General features: G+C 35.4%; 1 long non-coding RNA gene across 1 annotated transcript; it reads left to right on the top strand.

Moving 5' to 3' along the window:
- The first annotated feature begins 181 nt into the window (after positions 1-181).
- On the top strand, positions 182-6162 carry LOC148938678 (uncharacterized). Its single transcript, XR_016143650.1, has 2 exons — positions 182-2611; positions 5796-6162. It is a non-coding gene; the product is annotated as an uncharacterized LOC148938678 (long non-coding RNA).
- Positions 6163-11556: the final 5394 nt, after the last annotated feature.

Raw genomic sequence — 11556 nt, forward strand, 5'->3', positions numbered from 1 at the left:
GACCCTTTAAGAAAATCATGCAAAAAATTTAAGCTGCTATTTAATCCTCTACAATTCCAAAATGACAGTCGTTAAAATTGATTATTTAAAGGTGGAAGATCATGACAAATAAATATTTATTTTTAGGTGCATTATAATAATCTGGCAAATCTTTATCTTGTGACAAAAACCTATGAAAAAAATATTAATATCAAGAGGATTTTTTTCCAGTTCCTCCAGCCTACCAGCAGGAATTTCTACAATACTTAACTCATCCATAATCCAAACTCAACAAAAATTTCGCCTCCTTTTCACACCTTAGCTGCAGTTCTAGCTTTTTTACCTAAGACACCTTCAGGAACTTCACAAATTATTTTTCTAAAATTATTCCAACCATCTTCCACATTCTCAAATTTTAAACTCTCAAAATTAGTATCCAACTGTTCCTGGAGTTTTTCTCAAATTCCCATCCTGAAAAGCTCTGTTCCTGCAAGCAAGCAGCCGACAGTTTTAAATTGAAAGCTAAATAGAAATCTGAAAGCGCTTAAGATGAATGGCGCTTGAGGCAGAGGAATAGGCTTAAGGTAGAGAAATGGTATCATGTATGCATCCTAACTTAAATATTTGTCTCATTGATGACGAAACGGGTGGTTTCCTATTGCTACTTTCGTAATAATAGTAATAAAAATTTAGCTTGAGACAAGGAATCAATGTCCTGAACTGAAAGAGAAATTTTTTTTATTTTTTACGCTGGTAGATACTCCTTGAAGAGCTTGCATCATTTTGAAGCGATGCACTATTTTGAGAATTTTAAGGGGGTGACAAATGCTTTGTTGTGATTAGCACCGAAAAAATTTGTGTAAAGACTGGTAAAAAAAAGCGACCATGGACCTCATTCGCTCCTCGAACTAGAGTGGATACCGTCGGCCATTAGGACCATGTATGTTGAATTTGGCTTCACCATAAATTCGCAAAAATTTTCACTGAAGCGCGAATTGGGCCCACAGCCCCCTTTAGTTTCTTCTTTCTCCTCTCCCTACCATTACTTTTTCTTTGCAGAAAGGCAGGTGTATCTTACCTTATTCGAGGCAGAATCATGCAAGTATTGTCAATCTATGTTATTGGAGGCATAAAATGGGTCATCGGTCATTCCAAATCCCCCACCCACCTCTTCGATTACTCCCTATCATAGACAGATTGGGATTTTGCGCCTTGTATGGACGGTTCAAGAAGACTTTCTAATGTGCATGCTTGGAGCACGAAAGTGAGGGAAAACATAATTGGAGGATCAAATGCTTCCCTGTCTTTCCGCCTTATTTTTTAGTATGAAGGTTGGCATGCTGCATAATTCTTAAACAAGAATCTAGCTAGGGCTTCAAGTCAGTGTAATCGGAAGTAAAATTTAGGGTCGCGATGAACAACAGTGTCCACCATCCAACACCTCCTCTCCCTCTCTATACGTGTGCTGTGTATGTTCGGGCTAAAAGTTCTCGTTTTTTCTTCAATTAGAAGAAGCTTTTAGTCTTGTATTTGTTTGTGGAACCATTCAGTGGCGCACTCACAAAATAATTATGGGGGGGGCTGACCGTGGGGCCCTGGGCCAGCCAACGGAAAACTTTGAAAAATAGTTAGAAAAACCGATATTTTAAGGTATAACTTTGTTTATTTTAGTTTTTTTTTAGTTGAGGGGGGAGGTTGCAGCCCCTTTAGACCTCTCCCTGTGGGTGTGTGCCTGGAACCATCTTTCATTAGGATATCTTTTAAAATAAACCTGTGGTATTAAGTAATGGTAGGAGCAGTAAATTCGCAACAATTTTTGTAGCGAATACTGTAATGTTTTCTCTTTTATGTCCGAAACTAAAACCATTTGTTAGGGATGAAAAATGATTGCTTGACTGACCGTTATTTACCTTGACTGCCCAAAATAAAGCAAAGTATTTTTGGGCTTTATTTTTACGGCTTCAAAACTAAATAAACAAAACACAAAAGAGGGGAACAAATGACCTCCCTAACTTAAACAAGTCTAGTTTTATTTAATTGTTTTTATTCTGATTTAATTTTTTGTGAGTATTTTTTATTTTGAAGGCTTGAAGAATAAATAGCATTTGAAAACAGGAAACTTGAAATTTTTGAACACAAATCCCACATTACCTTTTAATAATTCAGGATAAAAAAAAATAATATGCACTGAAAACAACAGACTGCACAAAATGAATAAATGATTATTATGAAATTCATTTCAAATAAGATGTATTAAGCAAACTAGGTTATAAATAAACAATACCTGTAGGCGGTTGCCCCATCGTATTACAGCAGTAGAAAAATGGTCATTAATGTACTTAGATCCGAAACTTGAACTGGAGACGTTAAAGGATCTTGGTAAACAGAGGGATCGAAAACTTGCAATTTTAGACACGTTTTTTTCAAGGAGGTGGGTCTTCTTCAAATTTTCTGTATGTATCTATAAAGATTGTAATTTTACATTTACAGATTGTAAGAGATTCAAGATTTGGCCTAACAAGCAACGGTGCACTTACAATTGAAGATCTTACCCTTGATGATGCCGGTCAATATGTATGTTCACTCTCGACTCCCAGCCCTGTAATGCTAGTTCACAACCTCGAAGTTCTTTGTAAGTGCTTTCCAATGATACCTAAAAGTTAACCTTCCGTTGTTTTGCGGTTGTGTTCCCGGCACTGCATGTTTTTTATCTGTAATTATTTTGCAGTTCTACGCTATTAATGTTTCAACATTAATAGCGTAGAATTTCATCGATCCATAATTATTGGATAGATGAAATTCAGCGTTATCCAGATAAAGAATTACACTTTGAAAATGAACTTTTTTTTGCTATCGGAAACTACATTAAAATTTGTTGAAAACCATAGAAAAACCAAAGATTGTCTTTTATTAAGTAACTTTTGACCGTTCTCTAAGAAAAGTCTCAGTGAATGGATGGACCTGAAACAGTTATAGAATCAATGATAGATGTATCTTATCTTTTCAGTGCACGTTATAGCTATAGGGTTGTCGTAAAATAGCGTTTTCACAGGGAACATACAGCTTAATGTGTCATTGTGTCGACGCCCAAACAGTATATCTCACAGTTTCTAGGAGAGAGAAAATAACGTTTTTAATATTTTCGATGGAATGGTGTTTTTATTATTTGAATGAGATTATAAAAGCCACGGCAAGAATATGAATAATTTCTTTTGGATTCTTGATATAGTAATGTAGGTAATATGTCAGTTCGGCTTTGAGCTATAGAAGTTGAAGCATTTTTGTTCCAATCATGGATGGTGTTCCTTACCTGCTAGAAAATAAATAAGCCCCTGAAACCTAGTGACAAACTTTGAATTAGGCCTTTGGGTTTAAGGAACATCATTTTTAATTGATAGTTTTATAATGCTTCTTTAAAAAAACTCATTAACAAAGTCATTAATATTAATTATTTAACAAAAGTCAAATTATTGAAGTTTCAAATTTTTTATGTCAGGATAATTTTATAATTAAAAGGAAAATAGAGAAAGGCGTGAATTCAGTTGTGGGAGAGGAGGTCCTTTTATGTTTAATCATAATTTATCAAATTTTAAATCCATATAGTGTTGCAATGAATGGCTGTTAGACGGGGTACTGTCCCTATGCTAGAATGAAACTACCCTTTCCGGATGAAATCAGATTAAAATCATTCATGTCCAAAGAATTACAAAACAGCTTGGTAATTTTATTCAGAGGGAATTGGGATTTTAAGACCGATTCCGCCGATAGAATTGACACTTGCATTATATGTCTAATAAAATATTACTCACCCTTTTTTGTTATAATGGGTTGCAAAGTGGATATTTGAAAAATCTAAATCCTTGTCTGAAAATCAGTGGTTGTCAACATAGTTTCATTGGAGGGTATTTGGAGGTAAAATTATTTCATTAAGCCGAAATTTTTATAAAATACGGTAGTTCTTATAAACAAAAAACTAGTATATGAGCACAAAACCCACTTCTCACTTGATCGTTAAAAAAGATTTACGATAACAACAATAGATAAATAAAGACGGACAAGTGAAAAACGCATAGTATAAAGAACGGATTTAGGAAATATATGTTTTATCTTACGCATAATTTCAATATTGCACGTGATGTTGGCTGCTATTATCCCCACAACCCTTTTAAAACTCAAAACCTCATCTATATATATATATAGCCTCAGAGGATACTCATCACGGACCGATAATATCGGTCCGGATTATATCAAATGCCGATATAAAATAAATTATATAAATTTCGAAATAAAATAAAAGAATAGGGCAAACAAACGTAGCAGTGCATCAGTTAGGACAATTTATTAACCTATTAAAATTCTCCCTATATGTTCCTGTATTTTATTTAGTGCTGCTGATTTTATACAAAAAAAATGTAATATTGTTTGGAACTATTTATATTATGTTTTTCTCTGGAAATGATATTCATCGTCATAATGTTACTACAAGGCTAGTGACGAGGGGATGTCGATAAAACCTTCAGAACGCTTGAAATTCTCCTTTCATGTCCTGAGTCTCATAAATTGGTCCAAAGTTCTGAATAGTCTTCAAAGTGCTGATAACCCTCAAACTTTAAAAAAATAATATTAAGAAAATGTATTAGGCTATACCTTGTGTGGTCACGACATAAAAAAATTTTCCTTCCCAGATCACATCTTTTTTCGCCTTTTGAGTGGTTTAAGGTGAATTCACATGTTTGATTGTTTATTGATCTCTCCTTATTTGATAGAATTAGAAGGATTATACCACTTACGTAACTCTCAATGTGGGTTTTCCGTGCTGTTTTTTCGTTTCATTTTATAAAGGAAATTGTTTATTTTAGCCAGGTAGGGTCCCTAGGTTCTGATGATTAACCAATTTTAACCATTTTTTTTTGTTCCTTGGTTTTGATTCTCTAACAAATTAGTCTTTTGCTTGTAAACCATGTTTAAGCGTAAAAGCACAATGAGTGTGGTTTTTAATGATCTGTAGACTATTATGTCCTGAACGGAATTTATAAGGAATAGATCCTGTGTGACCTCACCCTCGGCCTGCTAGTTTCGGTTTCAGTGGTGCACTGTTCATTTCAATCTGACGCCATTTCAAGGATTTTCAGGTTTTTTTAATAATTACCATAAATTTCATTCCGCAATTATGTTTCAATTTCAATATGAACTGTAATAAAAGTTACCATTCCTGAATCAATGCCAAATGATAATTTCTTACAAAAAGGTAGCTTTTCTCAAAACGCGTGTTGATCTCTCTGCATCTATCATAGTAGAAAAGCTGTGACGAATGCTAAACAGACAATTATTTCGCAAGATGCTTAATGTTGATTTTCTTTGTTTGTTAATTTGAAGGTTGATTCTGCCTATTGATTAAACAGGAAATCTGAATTTTATACTGGGATATTTTCCTACATTTTCTGAAATTTAATTCTGACCATTCGTTGTTTCAGCTGCTCAGTTCCTATACTGGTTTAAGAACTATAAGAATGTAATCCATTTGTTTTTCATCCTGCTGGCATCATGTATATATTCAATCGCGAATTTACTCTACAAATCTGAGAACCTTCCAAGGTTATGCTGTTCTGCCACCAGAACAGAGGTTATGTTGGCCATGGGGCTGACAAACCTATGTATAGCCTTGTGGAAAGGTTTTTATTTTACATGGGACGAGCAGAAAGTCGAGACTCACTGGTTCGTTCTTTTCCAGTTTGTGTTATACTTGGCCTTTGACACCTTCTTGCCACAGTTATATAATTTTTAATTTCTCCTTTAATTTTTCATTTTTTTCATAGATGACATAATCAATGGATCAGTCACATCTTTCCTTCCCAGAACAGAAGTTAATAACCTGTTCCAAGGTTATTCTGGCTGCCACCAGAACAGAAGTTATGTTGGCCATGGGGCTGACAAACCTATGTCATGCCTTGTGGAAAGGATTTTATTTTACTTGGGACGTGCCATAGCAGAGTTTGCTTTTATGGAAATCAGTAGTGTTTATTTCCGTCTTCTTTGGCTGTTATATTCTCTCTATGGCTGTATATTAGAGAATTAATGGTGTTGTAGTGGCTCAACTTATTTGTATATCCCAGTTTCTTTTGTTTTGTAAAATAGTTTATGAATTGTATATATACTGTTAAATAAATGGTAGCAATAACTATGTACCTTTTGTTTCATTGATGTCTCTGCGTGTAAAAAATACGTTCACACCTAATTAACAGGTCTTCTCCATAGCTGTTTCGCGAATTTTCCAAAATGTAGGATTACAATCAGGGCCATATCCAGGATTTTTTTTTTCGGGGGGGGGGCTGAAAACAAAAGAATTTGAAAGTCAAAAGTGATTGGAACTCAATCCTACCAGAGTCTGTGTGACGGGGGGGGGGGTATTTTCTGTTGTTTTTGGGGGGGGGGTAAGCATCGAGACTCACATACACACCTGCTCTCATATGACTCCTAGGCCCCAATTCTGCATAGATGAAACAATCTAGTAGCACTCTAGACACACTGAGTGCCATCATTTCATAGTTCTAGGTATTACCCCTGGGGCTGACAAACCTATGTATAGCCTTGTGGAAAGGTTTTTATTTTACATGGGACGAGCAGAAAGTCGAGACTCACTGGTTCGTTCTTTTCCAGTTTGTGTTATACTTGGCCTTTGACACCTTCTTGCCACAGTTATATAATTTTTAATTTCTCCTTTAATTTTTCATTTTTTTCATAGATGACATAATCAATGGATCAGTCACATCTTTCCTTCCCAGAACAGAAGTTAATAACCTGTTCCAAGGTTATTCTGGCTGCCACCAGAACAGAAGTTATGTTGGCCATGGGGCTGACAAACCTATGTATAGCCTTGTGGAAAGGATTTTATTTTACTTGGGACGTGCCATAGCAGAGTTTGCTTTTATGGAAATCAGTAGTGTTTATTTCCGTCTTCTTTGGCTGTTATATTCTCTCTATGGCTGTATATTAGAGAATTAATGGTGTTGTAGTGGCTCAACTTATTTGTATATCCCAGTTTCTTTTGTTTTGTAAAATAGTTTATGAATTGTATATATACTGTTAAATAAATGGTAGCAATAACTATGTACCTTTTGTTTCATTGATGTCTCTGCGTGTAAAAAATACGTTCACACCTAATTAACAGGTCTTCTCCATAGCTGTTTCGCGAATTTTCCAAAATGTAGGATTACAATCAGGGCCATATCCAGGATTTTTTTTCGGGGGGAGGGGGTTGTTACAAAAGAATTTGTTTTCGGGGGTTAAAAAAAGACTTTAAAAGATACATCAAAAATCTGTTTATACTCATTTTTGCTAAGTTTTTACGAGCGGACAAACATTTTTTTTTGGGGGGGGGGAAGGGGTAGTGTTCTCATTCTTGGTTTTAGATTTTATTTATATATAAATAAAATCAAAATAAAATAAATAAACATATAATTTTATTTATATATTACTTTTGACTCATAAGAAAAGGAGAGGTTTCAATTTCTGATCTAATGAACACCCTCCGAAGTTTCTGTAGCCAAGAGGTGGAGGTGTGGATTAGGAGTGGGCAGTCCCCCTTCTATATGGAACAAAGTCTGCTCATTTTTGGGTTTAATGTTAATCTTTACTTTCACAATAACAACACAAATTTGGGAGGGGCAGCGTTTACCCTCTCTCCCCAGCTAGTTGATCTAGAGTCGCTTTTGAATCATAAGAAAAGGACTAGAGGTCTCATTTTTTGATCTAATGAGCACCCTACAAAGTTCCTGAAAATATTTGGAGCCAGCGTTTACCCCCCCCCCCCAGCTGATTGGTCTAGAATCGCTTTTGACTCATAAGAAAAGGACTAGAGGTCTCAAGTTCTGATCTAATGAGCACCCTCCGAAGTTTCTGTAGCCAAGAGGTGGAGGTATGGATTAGGAGTGGGCATTCCCCCTTGTATATGGAACAAATTCTGCTCATTTTTGGGTTTAATGTTAATCTTTACTTTCACAATAACAACATATACCACAAATATTGGGGGGCAGCGTTTACCCTCTCCCCCCAGCTAGTTGATTTAGAGTCACTTTTGACTCATAAGAAAAGGACTAGAGGTCTCAATTTCTGAGCTAATGAGCACCCTACACAGTTTCTGAAAATATTGGGAGCCAGCGTTTACCCCCCCTCCCCCCAGCTAGTTGATTTAGAGTCACTTTTGACTCATAAGAAAAGGACTAGAAGTCTCAAGTTCTGATATAATGAGCACTCTCCAAAGTTTCTGCAACCAAGAGGTTGAGGTGTATATAAGGAGGTGGCAGTCCCCCTTTTATACAGAACAAATTCTGTTCATTTTTGGGTTTAATGTTGATCTTTCCTTTCAAAATAACATCATAGACCACAAATACTGGTCTAATGGTTAAATATATAAGAGAGGGGATATTAATTTCAAATTTTTGATGTGTTTTCTATAGTTTACTTATTGTGTACCCCCCCTTCCATAAAAAATAATCATAAACCCTATTGTAGAAGTATACATGCCTTTTAAGTTTAGTAATTTGTCCATTTCTTACAAATAGTAGGCTAGTTGTTATTGGAAAACATTCAAACATTTTTCGCGAGTGAGGTTTCTGCGGGGGGGGGAGGTTTCAGGGGGAATTTTTGGAAATAATTTCCTTTCAGTGGGGATGTATTTTCCATAGGGGTCAGGGAGACTTAGAACAAAAGCGTGGATACCCATGATACCCCAGACAATTTTTGGAAGTGGAGCATTAATATAAAGTAGAGGCTGGTAAAATGGGCGGGCAGCGTTTACCTCCCCCCCGGATCCCCCCCACCCCCACGGAAAATACTTGTGTATTATATGCCAGTCAATCAAGTTTAAGATGCTTAAAACTCGAGAACAAACCAGCTTCTTTGCTAGTTTCTTGGTTACCTGAGAAACAAATTTGGGCTATATATTTGCGCATTATGGGGCGGGGGGGGGGGGTGGTAAAGTATAGCAAGTCAGCATGCAAAATGAATTAGGAACAATTATTCTGAACATTATGAACTAAGAATTGTTTCTGACTTCAAAATGTCCAAATACTTTATCCCCCCACCTTATGTGCAAATATATAAGGGGGAATGTTTCTGACTTCAAAATGTCCAAATACTTTATCCCCCCCCCCCTTATGTGCAAATATATAATATTTCCTATCTATTCTGTCACTTGTCTTTGTATCATGCTAAGCTGAAAAAACTCTTGAAGAAACCAGTTAGTTCTCAAGTTTTACACAGCATAAACTTGAGTGAGTGGCATATAATATACAAGTACCAAAATGCCTTCCCCCTACAGAAAAATAAATTCTCAAATTTGGAAAGCCTTATTTTCCATGGGGTATTTTTCAGGAAGGGGTAATACCTAGAACTATGAAATGATGGCACTCAGTGTGTCTAGAGTACTACTAGATTGTTTCATCTATGCAGAATTGGGGCCTAGGAGTCATATGAGAGCAGGTGTGTATGTGAGTCTCGATGCTTACCCCCCCCCCCCGAAAAAAAACAACAGAAAATACCCCCCCCCCCCGTCACACAGACTCTGGTAGGATTGAGTTCCAATCACTTTTGACTTACAAAGAAGGACAAGAACTCTCTTTAAACCTCTATAATGGAGTTTTCTGATTATTTTGTAGTTAGGGAGGGAGGGAGATGGCTTGAATACTGGATTTTAATGCCAAAGCATCCTAACACTCATTAAGCCTTCAGATAAATACAGAATTAGTTCTGAGGGAGAAACAACGGGAGGGCGAAGGTAGTAATTGATATAAGATCCCAAAGCTGCCACCAGGACTTTTGTTTTGGGGGGAGAGTACAAAAATAACTTTAAAATATACTTTAAAACTTTAAAAAGGGTGCATTAAATTCACCATTTGAGGGATATCTCTCACTACCTTGTAATTGTAAAGCAACCGGGAATTTACCTAAGAGAATTAAATTTTTTTACACCTCAAAAATATTTCTTCAAGCTAGAGAGGGGAGGAGATACGCCAAAGGGTGAATTTTAATGCCCAAACATTCCAACTCTCATTGATCCCAGATGAATGCCCAGCTGAAGTAGTGCAAGAACTAGCTTCAATCATTTCAACCAGTCTTGCTGATAAAAACTAAGCATTAGGGAAGCCCCAATTGGCTTTGGCCTCCTCAGCTGAGATACACGTAATGTCACCTAAAAAAAAACAATACAAGAATCTCCAATAAGAATTACTATCTTCAATAAAATTAGAAGCAGTTATAGAGCTAGCCTAGTTATTTATCTGACTACAGCTACTCACTTAATAAAAAACGTGACCAGAGAACAACAATTATTTAAAAAAAGAAAATATTAAAAAAAACTCAAGTCATAGTTGCTGCCATTTTCACTACTGCCTCATAAACAATATTTTCTTTTAGACAAATTATTTTTAAGACAGGTATCAACAAAACTCCATCAGGGATTGTAATTACTTACAATACAATCAAGCACTGTGAATGCCTAGTTTTGTGATATTTTAGTCTTGAAATAATAAAAATAAGAAGAAAATTTATATTTTCTATTTGTTTTCCACCAGCTCATTTGGGCATATTGTGCCAGCAATATGACCATGATTGGCTTAGAATGTCTCTTAATAAAAAGCTCCTCATAGGCATTAGGGCTAATCAATAATACCTTATTTGGATTTTTCACCCAGTTGTGAGCCCCTATAATAGGCTTGCTAAAAGAAAACATTTATCCTTTTTTTTTATTGTTAATACATTTCTCAAAACAAGCAGCCTATTCTAAACTGAGGCTCAAAACACAAAGCTGGAAATAACTAAAATAATTATCCCAAACTGCCACCTCTTTAGCCTAGACCTATATCTCCCTCTTCATGCTTAAATTATTCTGATTATACAAGACGTTAAAAGACTGCTAAAAGAGAACTCAGGCAGTTTTTGTATTTCAGTTATTTTTAATAAATTTTAGGCTATGGGAAATGCCTGAGTTGACTTTGTGTACTGGATGATTATTTCAGGTTTGTTTTATTCAGAGCCCCCCTCTAATGGTCTCAAATAGGCTAGCTGGTAAATTTTTCGTTATTCACTTTATTAACTTACAAATAAAGTAAACATACCACTCAATGCCTTTTTTATGCTCTTTCCAAATATAATAATCTTTTTTGTCAGAAATGAATTTGACCCCCACCCCTATATATACCAATTCAGGGTAGGCTATACATTTGCACATTAGGGGGATGGGGTTAATTTTATTTCTGATGTTAATGAGAGGTAAGTTTAAACTTTGGTAAAAATTTACAGTTCTGCCCCATGATAAGGAGACATGTTAAGAAAACAATTCTTACTTTAAAATATGTATAATGATCCTAATTAACATATTATCCAAGGGGAGAACATTTATCCTCAAATCTTTCCTTTTTTCTTTCTTTTTCCAACTAAAAAGAAACAAATTACTATTTTTTCTATGCTTTCGATACAATGTGTAAATCTTCTCAAATTGTTGCAATAAATTGTTTTTATAGATGTCATTCATCCTGGTTATTCAATCCCCATATTAAATTAAGTTTTTTTTTTTAATTT

This window comes from Artemia sp. Qi Xiang Cuo, unplaced genomic scaffold, assembly GCF_049724085.1.
Source record: "Artemia sp. Qi Xiang Cuo unplaced genomic scaffold, ASM4972408v1 HiC_scaffold_3027, whole genome shotgun sequence".
NCBI classification, from domain to species: domain Eukaryota; kingdom Metazoa; phylum Arthropoda; class Branchiopoda; order Anostraca; family Artemiidae; genus Artemia; species Artemia sp. Qi Xiang Cuo.